This window comes from Anopheles coluzzii, chromosome 2 (assembly GCF_943734685.1).
Source record: "Anopheles coluzzii chromosome 2, AcolN3, whole genome shotgun sequence".
NCBI classification, from domain to species: domain Eukaryota; kingdom Metazoa; phylum Arthropoda; class Insecta; order Diptera; family Culicidae; genus Anopheles; species Anopheles coluzzii.
The window spans coordinates 47531000-47547993 of NC_064670.1; the positions used below are offsets into that span (position 1 = coordinate 47531000).

At 44.1% G+C, this 16994-nt stretch overlaps 1 protein-coding gene and 1 non-coding gene across 3 annotated transcripts in view; one reads left to right on the forward strand and one right to left on the reverse strand.

Moving 5' to 3' along the window:
• LOC120949703 (mpv17-like protein) overlaps nucleotides 1–16994 on the forward strand; it is a 143430-nt gene that overhangs the window by 29370 nt on the left and 97066 nt on the right. For both annotated transcript variants that reach the window (XM_040367166.2, XM_040367167.2), the window contains exon 2: nucleotides 4160–4239. The gene's annotated coding sequence lies outside the window, so the exon portion shown is untranslated. The remainder of the gene's footprint in view (nucleotides 1–4159; nucleotides 4240–16994) is intronic.
• On the reverse strand, nucleotides 12521–12592 carry Trnap-cgg (transfer RNA proline (anticodon CGG)). The gene has a single exon. It is a non-coding gene; the product is annotated as a tRNA-Pro (tRNA).

Here is a 16994-nt window from a genome sequence, read left to right on the forward strand (position 1 = left end):
TGTCAACATTGTGTTTGTAATGGAAAGTTCTCTTATGGCGTTCGTTTTCTTGACAAAATCTAGTCGAGACTATCAGTGCAAATTGTAATTTAGTTCACTATGAAGACTGCGTTTTAATGATACGAAACAAGATTAACGACGCAACGCACTATCACTTCTTATCCTTACAGTAAGATACTGAATGCCCGAAACGGTTTTTAGTATGTGACTCTTGTTATTCTAAACAAAAGTTGCGCGGCACAGCACCGTACTACATGCGTCATTTGTGCCGCAGTGCAATTAGCTCACTGTTCGCTACCATTCGAGGGAAGTGGAACGGGGTGGAAGAGGTAAGGGTACAACCCGTGGTAAAAGTACACATGATTCGATTACACCCTGTGTGTGTCCGCGGCGAATGGGTTTGGGTTTCGGTTGCGAAAAATTCCAACACCCCGCGAGTGCTGCGCGCACATTGCTGTTTGCCGTTGCTGCAGGCGTGAGTGTGACTTTGGCATTTGCTTTTCTGTTCGTGCAAAGACCACACCGACCGAAACTTTCGCTCTTCCATTCCCTCTCCCTTTCTGCACGGTTTCCCCCATCTGCACGGTGCTAATTATTTCGTGCCACATCAGGGGCCATTGCAGCAACAACGAGAGCGTTTGCCAAATAACAATCATTTTAGACACCGTGTCAACCAACTCAAGCGAACGACCGACCGCACCACACTCGGTCCCGATCCGTACAAAACCCAACCCCCTCCCTTTCGCACATGTAAACGAGGTTAAGCAAACAAAAAGTGGTCAAACAAACATTAGCGCTTTGGACTGGCGCGACACTCGGAGGGAGGGCCAAATGTGTACAGAGGCAGAAGCGGCCGCAGCGCGAAAAAGGGCCACAAGCACACCGGGAGACCGGGGCCGCGACAGCACATTCCATTGCCATTGACCATTGTGCGACTCCACACACCCGTCAAGAAGTTGCATGTGAGCGTGAGAGTGCTTGCAAAAGGGGAAGAACGGCCAACGAAACGGATCCTCGTTCTGTGTCCGGGGTCAGGCAGGGTGCAATTGATGAATTAGTCAATCGATTTTCTGCAGGTACCATTACCCGATGCATCGTCGTTCCCTGTCCTCCGCCCTTGGCCAGCTGGCTGTTCTGTGCGAAATTTCCGACAGACGAAGAATTGCGTCGGTTCACCAGAGAACGGTGAACGTACAAAAACCAACCCATCTTCCCCAGCTCGGGTAAACACAATACCAAACTCCGACCAACGCAGCAGAACCCGAGGCCCGCCGGCCTGGCGAGGGGTTTTTCAAAGATAATCATCCTTTTCCGCTGGCGGGCGAAAGATAAATATTTACAAACGGTCCGCGCGGCCCCGAACCTCCCTGCCGGTGACGCGGACTTCCCTCATTCACCCCCTTCACGAGAGCCTGCGAGAGCCGGAATTCGATCCGTTTCGTCTTGGCAAACACACAAAGCCGCCGCGCGTCCCTTTCCATTGCCGCCGCCTCTTCTTCTCACCGGGTCCGGGTGATCCCGGTGCACCTTTCAATGGCGGGAATGCATTCTTCCTCCTCCCGGGGGCCAGACAGGAAAAGGTTAACACGAAGCAGTTAAGCCATTTGCTGAATGCTGTTTTCCTTCACTATCTTTCCTTTCCGCGCGCTTATTTGCTTCCAAAAAGCATATTTACCCTTTTATGAAGCGAACGCCTCACGTTCACGTTCTTGGCGGCGAGATTTGGAGAATGCGCGTTTTCGGTTCCGTCGTGTCGTTGTTTTCTTTTTCCAGCAGGATTTTTTTTTGCTGCTGCTGGTCTCGGTCGGGCTTTTCTTTCCCTTCACCTTCGCGCGCGCCCTTCGTTCCTGCTCCGAAATGCTCTCGAAAAAGATCCAAAATCAATAAATGAATGTTTAATGAGAGTTAAATTTTCAAATTGTACAACCGTGAGCGGGTAGAAGTCGGAGTGTTGGCGGTGTTGGTGTTATTTTTTTTCCTTTTTCCTCTCCCCATGCACCCGCAGAATAGGAAATATGAGCAGAGTGGTTATTGTGGCCGCCGACGGTGGCTAAATAAAGGGCACGGTGTACGGAATAAGGAGGAAACTAAATATGCATTTTCCAAAGCATTAAATATTTATGCAGACACGATCGAGTGGTTTCGGGATCAGGGTTTCGGTTTCCCGTTGCTCGGTGGTTTGCTTTTCCAAAATGCATTCGATCGGGGACTGTTTTTCACCATCGCGAGGTGGTGCTTCGGTGCCGTTTGGGAGGCGGTGGTGCGGTTTGCAATGCAAGTAGTGCGCCCAACAGTCGGCAGCTATTCTGGCGAACACTTTATTCGAATTCGTAGCAAGTTTATGAAGGGTTTGTCCGTGTAAAACTTGCTACCAACCAAACCCATTCTGTAGGCGGGTGTGTGGTGCAACAGCGTAAAACCGCAGCTCAAAGCTAAAAAACTGTCGATTCGCGTGAATGCTCAGCGGCGATTGTCTGTGCTGGTTTCGATCTTGCATTACGGTTCAATCTTTGTTGATGCGGGTTTTGTGTAACCGCACAGCATATCGGGGTTCACGCAGTGCGATAAATTAGAGCCACAACCAATCGGACTGAATACAGGCAGTACTAGCTGCTGTTGATACAATTTATTACTGTTTTCGTATGTCGCAAAATAAATTTTAATTCAGACATTTTTTCTTTTCGCGGAATCGTTTGATCAGGCGTTTGAAACAGAAAAAGGTTAGTTCCGTATCGGACATGGATCCGAATATACCGTGTCCCTATACGTAGACCTGACTTCCTGCAATGGGAAATCAATATACCACTGAAAGCCAAGCCCCATCAGTGATACAGGCAACCCGGCCCTTTGCCGACACTGGTTGTTAGGATAAATACGAAGAAGAATATGATTTTAAACTTTATGCTAGACTTAGTCATTGTCAGCATATCCAGCGAGCATTTTAATCCGGAGCTCTCATCTGAATGGGAACACTATAAACACGAATTTCAATTGCTATCGGGATCCTCACGAGTGCGTGGGCTGTAAAGCGTAAGATATACATATAATCTTGACTTTACTGTTTCCGCCTGTTTTATTTATTTAATAGGAATTTTTGAAGAGTCAGAGTTATAAAAAAGATGTTCCCAGAATACTAGCAAGTTAGATAGACTCTAATGTTAGCAAGGTCAAGGTTATATAAAGAATAGCTCGTAGTTAATTTGATTGTTGTGTTAACTTGTTTAAACCTTTGACTTTTTCCACTGGTACATTGATTGAATCATATTGCAAATCAAAAGGCTCGTTATGAAATCAAGTTTTGGTCATTAATTGGATAGGAGATGAAGACTGCTCTCTCTATTATAAGAAAACTGTTGGTCCTTCTGAGTATCGATCACTTAAAAATACTAGGTTTTCTATTTAAAGATTTCTCACCTGATAAAGATCGAAACCTTTTGATGTGTGTTCTGTGTTTTGTGTTAAAATATAACTCCAAGACTAAAACTAATCAAGTTTTGATTGAGTTAGCATCTACAATACTGAAGGATAAGGGTGGATTAATCAATGCTGCAGATAGTAAATAGCTGCAATGAATATTCCTATACATAGATTCGTTGTAATTAATGGATATTTGTGAACAGAGTTTGGAGTTTAGATACCATCATTCGAATTGTTGTGGAATCAAAATCTTCAGGGTGGAAATGTTTGTTATCATGTGAGAACTTTAGTTAGGACTAACTATCCGACTGCGAACTCAAAAAGTCTCGAAAGCCTGAATAGGCTGGCATGTTTGCATAAGACGTTAGGACAAGTAGTAGAAGAACAAGCAGACGTGGATTAGAAAATAACTCAGTTAATGGTTATCCTAAATTGCATGAACGCTTGCTATAAACAGTTACCGTATTTAATCAAAAGAAGGTATAGTTCTTTACTTTCACATCCATCCGATCAAATATTTGAATTAAAAGCTCTGCAAAACTAATTGAAAAGTGCTCACGTAACAGTTCTCGGCGAAGATACCATTGTTGCCTCTGATCTAAGGCCGAAAAGAGAACTTCTTCCGTGGTCTGCCCCAGTGCGCGCGCGTATGTTAGTAAAAATAATTTCACATAATTCATGTGCTCTGGCTGTAACACCTACTAATTTATGTTCTCTGCTCTCCGATAACGCGCGTTTGCAGGATCGTCCCGGGTGCCATTGCGAGTACCGCCCACACACAACCGCCGCGGACTGCGTGTTGGAAGTCGAGCATCCTAGAAGGTGAGTAATGACGGTTGGCTACATCGTTCAGCTGTTATGTAAAATCGTCTACGAGATCCTCCGACCCGCCGAACGACGAACCGGTGCGCCACTGACCACGGCAGCAGCAGGTCTGTGTGTAATTTGCTCCTTCCGCAATCTTTCCCGTGCCATCTTTGCTCACCTTTCGCTCCCCTAGTTTGTCGGGTCCATCCTCGATCGCTGCTGCTGCTGCTGCTGCTGCAAGCCCCCTATAATCAATTTCAGATATTTAATGCCCACCCTCGGGACGCCAACTACAGGGAAACTGTTGGTGGAAATACGAGTGGATGTTTTTTTTCGCGTAGAGGTGGAAAGTCAAGAACGTGGCGGACACATTTCGTCTTCAATCAAGCGGCAATAAATGAAATGAAGCGACCACTGACCACCACCGACCGACCGAAAGAGTGAAGCAGCAATTCTTCTTCTGCGCAGCACTTCCTCAATCCTCGCGGCGCTCGTTTGGCGGCTGAGAAACAATCACTTAAAACCGCAAAACTAAATTACCCCTAGCCCCCATGGCCACGCACTACGCAGGCCCCAGTCGGGGCTGCCTTTGTTGCTTCGGGCGGCATACACCGCATCTAATTGACTTCCTGTCGTTGGAAGGGACGTGTCCGAGGCTTTTGATTCGATTGCGATCGTTGCGTTTGCACACCGGGAAGTGTGTATGTGTGTATGTTTTCTTGCTTTTGTTTCTGGGTAGTTACAAAAGTCCACTCTTTCCACAGGCCAAAGCGACAGCCAAATCAAGCCGAACGCGGTTTGAAGGGTTGTAAGTAATAAAAGAAAAAGCTAAAAATACTTACCCAAGATAGCGCGAGAACCATGTTGATGGACAAACAGGCGGTAGGGCAGGGTTCGTGCAAACCCTTGCCTTGACGCAGTATGACAAGTGGTGTAAATAAATAAAGTCATAAAACGAGTCACAACTCGGCTAGTTGTGAGTGAACGCGGTGGTTCTCAAAAAAAGAAAACCCGTGTCGCTGCCGTTACGCACGCTATGGCAATCACTTGCGAGTTTGACGCAGAGTGTGTGCGGCTACAGTTCATGGAGGTGCACGCTTTGAATGTGTTTATTTCATGGCACTTCGAGTTGGTCCGGAATTGGTGCTTGGGAAATGGAGCAGGTGTGTGGAGGAACACTCCAGCCGGACACAAAACCTAAATTGTCATGTTTTAGCTTTTAGCAAATGTGGAATGAGACCTCGAGACACTCTCGATCAACTATCGATTTACACGCCACAGTACACACACACACACACACGCTCCCGTGACGCTGGTGGACCTGGGGGCAGACAACAGCTGTAATCGGAACCAGGATCAAACTGTCTTTTTGCTTAGCATAAGAACGGGGCCGCGCATGCAAATCGATCCGAGGCTGGCCATGTCACCGTTGAGATTTAAGTTTCACCCGAGTAAGGGCCAGGCATACAGCCGTCAGCGTAAACTTGGTAGCGCATTTGCATTGTTAGCACAGACCTCTGTAATGTCGTCGTCGTCGCCATGGTTGAGCTGAATAGAATGGGTTTTTTTTCTATTGTGTGCGCCTTCGTCGCTAATCATGCCGTACCGTTCCGTTTTTCTTCCGTTAACCGGCTTAAGGGTTTGCATTTGGCTGGCGTAGCGATTACACAGCATTGTTTGGTATGCGTTAAATGTTTTGTGTTAGTCTGTTCGTGCACGTTGAACCTGGTTAAATATATTAAAGTATGCTCGTTGTTTTGTTTTATTATTATGAATATGCTTACAAAACACTTGTAACATGATTCATCTTACATTTTGCCCAACGAATATAGGTAGTATTTTACAGCATTATGATGCCCTTGTGTGAAACTTTCAGCTGTTTTACTTCCACGATAATTGCTCTGCATTACAAATTAATCATGGCAATAAAATACAGTGCTACGAAGAAGAGAAGAAAAAAAACGAACTTAAACATCTATTTTTTGTTTCCTTCAACTCGCATTTTTCCCCCTCAATGAGCTACTTTTCATCGAACAAACGTGTGGCTGTGAGGGGCAGGGTTTTTTTCTTCTTCTCGCTCTCTCGATTTTTTGTTATGCCCTGATCATCGTGCCTAAGTTTTACGGTTGAGTGAAAACAGACTTGAAACATGTTAATGTTCGCTTTAATCATGCTTTGTTATTGCTGTTGTTTTTTTCTACCTTGATCGAAGCAACTTTTTCATTGTTCAAACTTCCAGTTTGATTAAGGCCACAAGCCCCGTAAGCTGATAGTAGGAGAATGGAGGTTTAAAACCGTGAAATAAATCATGCCGCTCAAAATGTATCAACATTCGAGCGAGTGCTGCTAATCAATCGTAATTTCGAATGCTATCAAAACGCGAGAGCAGGAAGTGCAGGGCCGCGCATTTGATTAATATGCCGAGAGTCGTGTCGTGTGCTTCACATTAACGACCTGTGCTAATCTCGCAGCCGATGGTGATGTGTTGTTACAAAAATAGATCGAATTGTCGAGGCCTTTTGTTGTTTGACGGTTTGTTTTTGTTTTCTTCCCATGGAAGCTTTCATAAACCTTGTCATTTGCGTCTAGAAATTTCATATTTGTACAATCAACCAAAATCTTCTCCATCAAAGTTTTCGCCCAAGCTGAGTCTTGATCTATTTCATCACAGTTTCTTCGACAAACAGACACAGAGTACAAGAGCCGTGACAAAAACATCACGATTCTTCCGTGACGAGTAGTTGGACATACTCACACCCCTAATTATACGAAATTGCCGTGCCGTGCAATGTCCCGAGCGAGGTAAGAGACCATATCGCACCGTTCGGGTGGTTCGGTCCGGAATGCTAATGGCCGCTAATGACACCGGGGCACCCAGAGATTTAAAAAAGTTAAATGAAGCGATAATGTTTTATGGATCCGTTTTTACGCGCCCCAGCAATGGATGCGATGCTTGGTGGGCTATGCGGCAAGTAAACAAAATTCCGTTTGTTGCGGTCAGTGTTGCGCCAGTGCATTCACACCACAGAAGAGTCGGCCATCCGTCGCCGTGTGTATTTGTTTCGTTCCGTTTCTACAGGAGGGGATCTTCTAGCTTAGGGCCAAGAGGTTTCTAGAACGCTGCGGATGTCTCGTGACATTTGCGTATCAAGGCTCAACGCACAAAAGAGGGTTGCGCACGAGGCCTCACAGCGAAAGACATAATCGAACGTTCAAAACCACTGATCCCGTCCCGTTGGTTGACGCTAATGAGCTTTGATCGATTTTTCCCTGTCATGAGTTTGCGGGGAGCTAGAGCCCGGGACGGTGGGAATTGACCACACGGCAGACGGACCGCAGTGGACGACGGTGGCTTAGGTTAAACCCACGGGCCCCGGAAGCACACAAAACCCCGATGAGGCGGGCCCCCGATAGTAGGGTAGAAGTTGAAATGCCTGTGATGGATTATGATGTCAGCAATGATTGAGTCATGGCCGAAGTCCCCGCCGGAACGAATGGGTTGGGAAATGGTCCAGTCCAGAGCAAACCCGGGCTGGATGAGCTGTAGGGTTTTGAAATCAAATAAACCAGAATGATTAAGTGATTTACGCGGTGCTGCAGCTGGGAGTTTATGACGCTTAGTTCATTACGGGCGGGTGTTGAGGAGATAAGGCGGCAATTTGATGTAAGATCGATTTTTGCGCTATAATGATCGATATTTATTACGTGTTTTTTTTTCATTCCCCGACATCATTCTCTAAGTTTTATGACATATTGAATCAAGAACTCTGAAATTTAGAGTTTTTTAGTTTACCAATTTACACGTGTTAAATGTATGCTTTGCTCCATAGCGAGGCCATGGTCATACTAAGGGTAAGGTTGAAAAATATTTTTGTTACGCACGTGTTTGTCTCTTATCAGCTGCCGGAAAGCTTTGCCCGCTAATGCTTATTAGTATCATTAACGTTAAGCAGTTTGCGACAGGGCAACGAGGAGGATACCGCAGCTATGCGTGATGATGCACCCTTAATGCCTTAATTCCATTTGCCCGCTACCGGGGCTGCATTTCGTTGCCAGACTTGGAACGGCCAGGGGATTCCATACCAAAAGTCGGTAGCTCAAAATTGGTCATGCGTGTGTTGCGCGAGGCTACGGAGTAGATCGGTCTGTTTGAGCCAGTCTTAACAACGGGCAAGGCAACAGAAGTAAATGCCGCCGTCTTATCGCCCCGACGTATATCATTAGATCTGACGACAGATTAGGCAGGGAGACAGGGATACAAGAAGAAGTGGCAAGACGAGAAGAGGAATTACGTGAAGGACTGGTCCGACGATTACCTGAAAATCCTTCTGCACTCAACCGGTCGGTAGTAATGCCGCCTTCGATGCGTCTGGCTCATTAGTCGAAGATAGCGATAGGAGTGGAATGGTCATGTTTGGTTACTATACTTGGAGATAGGTTTAGTTTTACTGGTTTGCTGTCTGTTCTCCAGGGCTCTAATCTGGTACTTTTTTCGGGCAAAACACATTACCTGTGGTGGTGGTTCAATTAAGGACCGAGGTACAGATGATTTCTATTTGGGAAGTTTACTTCCGGTCTTATCGACTTCCTTGCCTACTGATAACGTTTTATGAGCTGTAAATCTAACGAGATGTACACAAGAGATTGCAAGGAAGTTGGTTTAGGCTTAGCGTGGACCGGCTCTTTGAACCGAACAGTAAACCGGTTTTGGTAATGAGTGCATGACTAATCTGGGCGTTAAAATATGCGCCTAATCCTGGGAATGTGTGTTCCCATTGCAAAGCTGGATCGGTTGAGTATCGTGATAAGCGAACAATCGGAGGCTTAGTGAACGTAATTTCCCTTAGTCCTGTCTAACTCCATGTTGATAAGCTGGACTTAAAAAGTGGGACTAGTAATTTTAATAACATGTACTTCTTAGTATCTGAGTTCCTGCGGTATCCTAATCTGACACCTTTCATCGCATAGTTTTCTCATCCTTTTTAGATCTCCTAAAGGAGGGTATTCGATTACTCCGCAATGAATGGATTTAATGATAAGTCTGTGGTTTGGTGTTTAATTTCTCAGTGCCTTCAGCTTAGACGCACTGTAAGTTCTGTAATGGAACTCAAAGCCTCTTTTGCTCGAGGGGAGATGGATACCCAGTTGGAAGTTGGATACCACGCAAGCTAAGTACACATTCCTCCTGGGAACACAAAGGGCTGCTACAGACAGGGGTATCCAATCTCCCTTTGTGATTAGATACGCCTCCGGTGGCGGATTTCGATCCGCGAATCGATTTTTCGATTTCCTCCACCCCTTGTCTAGAACGAAATGGCTCGAAATGAAGAAACGCTGACCGTCCCGCCTTGGAGAGCACTGTTGTTTGATGGCTATCCCCATTCGATCGTCGTACCTGCGACGACCGCTGCAGGGCAAAGGCGCTTTATTGTGACGAGCCGGATCGAATTCGAACGGTTCGGTTCGAAAAGGGAAGCTTAATCAGCACGACGTGAAGCAAAACGCCAGGAAACGACTTTTCAACTTTCAAACCTCCGCGCTCATCCGCTGGGAGTCTCAAACAGACAGACAGAGAACGCAAACCAGGTGTATTTTCGTCCGTTTCACCTCGCCTGTGGTTGCCGTTTTTGGTTTTCCTTCTCGGTAGGAAAGTTTAATCGTGAAACCTAATCTTATACCTTCGCCTACGCTCGCCGGTATTTGTGTGGCACGTTAAGGGGCTTACCAGCTATTGTTCTGCGAGAGCAGCGGAAGTTTAGTTCAGTCGTTTGTTTGCGTCTTTTGTGCTGGTGGATGGAGGTGAGGGTAAATAGTTCTCCTCTGGCGGATGAGCTCATGGGGGAACGTCGTTGTGTGTAGCTTCTTTCAAACGGCTGCACAAGAAAGTGGATGCACTGACGTTACATTAACTGCTGATGACTACATAAGGTTCAAGAGGGTTTTGTGTAAGAATCAACCGTGGTACGGCTAGTAGCGATTCTACGTAGTCAACTGTAGTACGACTGACTCCTGTGTTTAAAGACCATCATATAGCACTTTTTCGAAAGTTTGGAGGTTTCTTATTCATTTTGTAATAAACACTATTAACTGCTTGAACATGTATTTGAGATTCGTTGAAATATAGCTGAAAAATATTATCTCACGAATTTCCCATCTTCTAACTTTTAACATTGACACTACTGCCAGAGAGAATTAAGAACATACATATTTTTGGCATAATATCAAGGAACACAGCTAATGCTGTATCTAGTCCAATTTAATCTACAACATGATGAAACTGAGTCATAGCTTACTTGTGAATGGTATGTGTAATGTTATTCAATTATGTCATTTAATCATCAATTAATTAATTATGTCATTTAAAATTGAAGTCTTTGAGTGTAATTTCGTTTGAAAGGGCCAACAAGGACCATTAAACTAAATAATTCCTTAGAGCTACTTCCTAACTCATGTCATACTACTATGAAAATGGAAATGAAAAGAGTCTAATATGTGCAAATGTACCATTCGTTTAGTGAAAATCATGAGAATTATTGCATTCGTTGAACAATTTTATGTTCTTATCAAGACTAATTAGTTAGTGTTTCTTACCACATATATGTTATTTTTATTTAGATTGATTTCATACACAAGCAACATTAGAACTTGGTGTAAGCTCATTAGGTACTCAATGCATGTTTTTCCTTGACACGTAGAGTCATGAAATGTCTTGAGAATGTTTTTTCGTGAATATTTAACTCAATATCCCCTAAGCCTAAAGATTTAACAATGACGATTGAATAAACGATTTCATTGTAAAACATTCCACCAATTTTAAGGAGATTGTTGTGGTTCAGTTTCCGTAGACTTAACCCATAACAGCAAGCATTGCAAGCAAACAAACAAAACACTATCCATCCAAAGTTGGCAGTACATGTCTCTCTCCCTTTTAAGTGCTTTTTGCACTGAATTTATTTCGATCGCTATCGCATCCATCAATCGATTACCGGGCAGCATAATACACGTCGTGAATGGAGCACACATCACAGGGGATTGGTCGGTCGTGGGAAGGGGTGTAGGTGAGGGTGATGGTAAGCGGCCGGGAGTTGTTATGTGTGAGCAATGCTTGACTGGGTCGTAATAAATTCACCGACCTATCTCAAGATAAACTGTCGTATATGGCGTTCATTGGAAGAGGGAGGTAGGAAAAAAAGAAAGAAACATACACAACACTCTCCCTGATACGATGAATGCAACGAATCACCGGACGCGCACCCGCCACTCACGACGACGAGGGCATCATGAGAAATCGGAATGAAAAAAAAAGAAACACAACAATCCCAAACAACTAGCGGAATGAACATAAACAACAACGCCGGTGCTGGGGTTGCCTGGCAACGATACGATGCGATGGTTGATGGGGCAGGATGATGTTGGAGAGCAAAACGCGAAAAGAATCACCAAAACAGAAATGAAACGAAGAACAACATCTCGCAGTCTCGGACGGACAACAAGCAGCCAACATCGTGTCTCGCGCCATGCTGCGGCTTTGGGGGGCTTGAAACGTTAAGCAACACACACACACACATACTCTCGAGCACATAGTAACACATGCTGACACACAACGCAGACCACTGGTGGCGTAGTGGACGGAGTGAATAGAAGTAAAGGGGCTGGTGGTTGGGTGATGATGAGCGGTGAGGGGCGAGGACAGGTCGAGATCAAATTAAGGCAGATATGTGTTAATCGTCGTTAATGGTTAATGGGGGTAATTTTATTTCCATTCTTCGACGACGCCACCGTTGTCTTTATCGTGAGACGGTGGAAAATGTAAGGGATTGTAAGAGAAAGAGAGAGACAGAGAACAGTATATACTGTTCGTGTGTAAAAGGGAAAACAGAGAAACCCGATAATAAAATGACAGTAAAATGGTTAGAAAATTTGCTTCTGTTGCCGCATTTACAATAATTTTATACTTCCCATGCTGGGTTACCGTTTTTTGTGCGCTCCTTTTTAACCTTTTCATTATTTTGATTGTTTCGCCAGCTGGTAAAATATTGCGCTTTTGTAAGTGGTTTCAGAAAACTGCAGGTAATAAAATCCAATTAGGTTACACGAAATACCAAAAAGAAGACAAGCTTACAAATAATATTTAATGGTAATTTGTTCGAAGGATAATCATTGTTAAATGCTATGGCTATTAAATGTTTCAAAAATTATTTAGTGAAAAAGAAAATGAGTACTAACCCACCAGACCAACAAAGGATTACGTGCTTGAAAAATAAAAGACGATTGCCAACAAAAAGACTCCATCAGCGGGCTCGTCCGGGAATTGAACCCGGGACCTCTCGCACCCGAAGCGAGAATCATACCCCTAGACCAACGAGCCGGTCGAGTGGTGCGGCTCTTATTATGCTACAGAAATCGAGGCAAGATACACAGCTGCACAATTCGAACGTCATACTAAAAGAGAAAGTACAAATCAAAGTATAATTGGAATTAAAGTCAAGTCTGCATTCGTGGTACGAAAAAATACAACGCCATCCATGCTTTTCTAATGTCTGGAATGAATTTCGAAGTCCATACCATTGCGTATTGTTTACAATTCGCAACGTGTTGTTAGATACTGTGGGACCAGATGTTGATTGTTGTGCAGCGTCATGCGCAATAGTTGATTTAATCTCTCCGATGTTTCTATTTCCACGAACATCCACGTATTAAAGTATCGTTGTGATTGCAAACTGTGCAAATTCGCAGAATCCGTCTTTACAATCCGGAGTTTTGAATTATGTTTGGATGAAAACTTTTCCGTAGAATTGAAAATATTATGTTTCTAGTTTTTACCGATAGAACAGTGTTTTCTGCTTTCTGACGTGTCTCCCCGGGTTGGAACTGCAGACTCAATAGACCGGAATGGAGGGGAAGTCCAACGAATGGAATGAAATGGCGCTTCTTTGTTTTGGACGCTTGAAAAAGTAGAATGTCACAAACATCCAAAGCATATCTAGCATAGTTCTGGGAACGAGGACGATATAAAGGATGAATCTTTCATAACTTTGCTGCGAGCCGATTAAACATTCATGGCGGAATAAAAATGTGTTTTCAATGGAACTTTCGTTCTGCAGGGTAGCGATAGGGATTTGAAAAGCTTTGAAATTCTAGTCTACACGTGACAAACGTGTTGTTTATCTAGCAATGGTTCGCTGTAGCTTGATTTTCATTGAATATTTCGCTGTGTAAAGTTTAAACGTAAGCATTTTTAGTTTATGTAATATATGACAATCTTTCTACTTTCAATTCGTTTATTAAATTTATTCTATTACAACTCTTTCGCATGGTTTTGCGAATTACTCCTCGTCCCGGCCCATCAACGACGGGGTAACAAACTTTTGCAACAAAAATGCCATTCACAATGAATATGGTGAGTTGTAATAGCAGCGTAGGGGAAAGGCCATTATTACAATGTCGCACGAAACTTACAACAGGTTCTGTTCGGTGGGTTAATGTTTTTCGATGACAATGCTCGACACTTATCGACCCGCACACGGAGGAGCATCTCTGTCCGCTGCGGGCGTGTGCCCGGGCAACCAGACCCACCCGGTGTCAAGTGCGCACTCGTTTGATGGATCTGGTGGGACCGGCTGACAGAGGCAACCAGAGCAGCGAAACCAGTGTGCCATTAAACTGACAGATGTTACGGTCGGTAATTAATCCACGTCCTGGGCAGAGAACGATAATTACAATTTTGTGCTGAAATGTGCGCATCGTGTTGTTCTTGTCGCTGGGGTCGGAAAACCATCATATATCCTGTCGAGAAGCCTGGGGGCTTTCGGCCCTTCGACACACACACACACACACATCACTGGTCGGTATCGTGTCCCGGTCAATGTTCAGTGTTTCACTGGTTTGAAGTGCAACCAAGCATTGGTTGAGGAAGCGGGCCAGGGATTTTTTTTCGGTGGGTAATAATTTCTGCTTTCAATGATTCTGAACATTCCCGGTTCGTTTTGATTGAGGCAATTACCTGCAACCGGTTCCTGGCGGGCGTCTGTCACTTTTTCGATCGTTCGGAGGGCTCTTTGACGTGCTTTCCAATGGCGGTTGTCATCATCAGGTGAGGAGGTGATGATTTTAAATCGGGTCGGGAGATAGCTTACACAATTTGTCAGGTTTGCTTTATTCGTTATCAAAGGAGTTAGGAAAGCAAAAGCAATTTATTTTATTCATGATATTAAAAACAGATCTTTTTGGCTATACGCCGGAACATGTACAAAACACAAGCAATTAATGATAGCAACTCACTCCTCACTTGTACCAAAGTGGCATTATTTTTTGCCAACGCACGCCAAACGCGCTTGTTCAGCGTCATGTTCAGTGTGCCAACGTTTACCCCGCGAAACTTCAGCTTTGATGAGTACTTCATGGTGTAGGTAAGGATACGTGTGCAAATAGTTTTAAATCGACCCCTCAAACAGTCAACATCCGGGCGGAGCGTAAACTCAATCCAGTACGACGAATCAAACCCGTGCAGAATAATTTCCCCTTCCGAAAAGCATGCGTAAAATTCCATTCTTGCAAAGAACAGCGAAGGTATAAACTGGATATCACTGGCACAGTCTACCATTTCTATCGTGACAGTGGGTTTCGTTCGCTTCACGCAACTAATTAAGCAGCCCGACGATAAGGGAGGAATGTGGATGTCCATGTACCCGAGCAAAGGAGAGCTGATATGCGTCACCTTGCTGCAGAACTCGAAAGGTTTGTACTGCATCAGGAAGGTACCGTTCGTCGATTCCGGGTCGCATAACTTTTCGGTCTGGAGCGAGAGATCTATCACCGTTAACACTATCAGAATAGTATAGAACATCGTGAGTGTGTCCCACTACCGACTGGCATTCGTTAAGTAGATGTTAGTTTGATTTATAGAGAGCATAGACTGATGTCCTTGTGTCGTGTGAGGTGTGTCTCTGGGGTGTAATTTTGTAAGTACCAAAAAGCACTTAAATTGCTGGATCGATTGTCTGACTTGATTTCAAAAATAGTGTTATAAGCATTAGAAGCATAGCTGAGAATGAGTATAGTGATAATAAAATGTCATGCAACTTTATCCCAGCTCACGTGTTATTACGCGTTACCCGACATTCATCTTTTTCAAGACGGTTGAGGATTTTTGTTATGCTTTTTATTGGTTGATATAAACAGTTTTTGGAGTATTACGTACACAGGAATAAATAATTGGATATTTGTTTAATGGTCTTTTATTGTTCAAATGGCTTTTTTGATACATGAGGAAAATATGATATATACATGTACAGAAACAACAAAACAAGTACTGATATTTTCAGATTACTACATAAGCATCTAGCTCGGTTATTAGCGACTTCGTATGCGTATGGCTTCCAACTCGCTTTGTTGATGTTAAACTTGCTAACACCGATTGCAATGTGATTAAGCTCCGTATCGTAACTTGTGTAGTATGTTTTATAATACCGGAATATGATCATACACGACTCTGGCCGCTTGTGGCGCAAACAGTTTAAATCTGGCGTTAGCGTAAACTCGATGAAACGAATCGTATTATCCGCTCGCAGTATAATTTCTTCGTCCGTGTAACAGGTGAAAAATGTCATATCGCTCAGCGTGATTGGAAAGTGCATCAATTCATCCTCACCGTTGCAATTGTATAATTCAATCCTAACTGCATCGGCAGTTCTGTTGACACAACCGACTGTGCACCCGAGACGGCCGGGTTGCACATACGATACGTAAAGGGTAGAACGCGAAACGCGAAGGTTGGACACCTTACCACAAACGGCAAATGGTTTGAATTGGGCGACAGGCCACCCGCCCAGATACTGGCGCAGACAGCAAAGGTCCCACATCGTTTCCGTGCCGGAACAAAGCACCAGTGTGCCGGAGAGAATGGTAAGGAAGAATGGTAGCTTCATTACTCTGTAGCAATTGGTGATGTACTGAGCAAGTAGCGAATAAGCTGGAGAAGTTTATACCGTCGGAAGGAAGCATATCTTCAGAGGCATATCTCAAGGGATCGATTAGGAAATAAGTGCTGTAAGACAGTTCGCGTAATCCCTACGTAATAGTTAAACGTATAATATCTTCATTGTTATATGCATGAGAGCCTCAACAATGAAGTCTTGATGTAAATGGACAGCTTGTGTGCCTTACTTTTGGTGAATATTTCAATCGGATTTGAAATTCTTTCCCTAAAAATTATAAGGTTTTATATTTTAAAGTAATTTCTGTATTTATTGCGTTGAGAATAATGTTTTTGTTTACGCGTGTGTATGCTTGACGCATCGAAACACACAAATCATCAAACTTATGACCATCATTACATCCGAAAAGTGTCTTAATTTTAGTGCATTATTTCTTAAACCCATTTTCCAAATGTTTTTGTTGACGCCGAGGTCCATGTTACCTTTTGCCCGGAATTGTCTGAGCTCGTCCAGCGATTCAAACTGCATTTCATACTTCGTTATACGTATGCAAACAACGTTCGCACGTTGTAGACAGGTAAGGTTCGGCTTGAGGTGTAGCTCGATCCGCTGCTTTCCGTGCTGCCCTCTAGTAACAAACAGTTCATCCGTGTAGTCCACCATGAACTCCATGTCAGTTAAACTGATCGGCAGGGTGAAGGAGTCCGCACCCTTGCCGCACGCATAGATGCCGATGCGGAATGCGTCATTCGTTTTATTCACACAGCCGATAGCGCACTGTGATTCGTTCAGGCCCACATTTGTTATGGTATTTTGAGCATCCTGCTCGGTGAA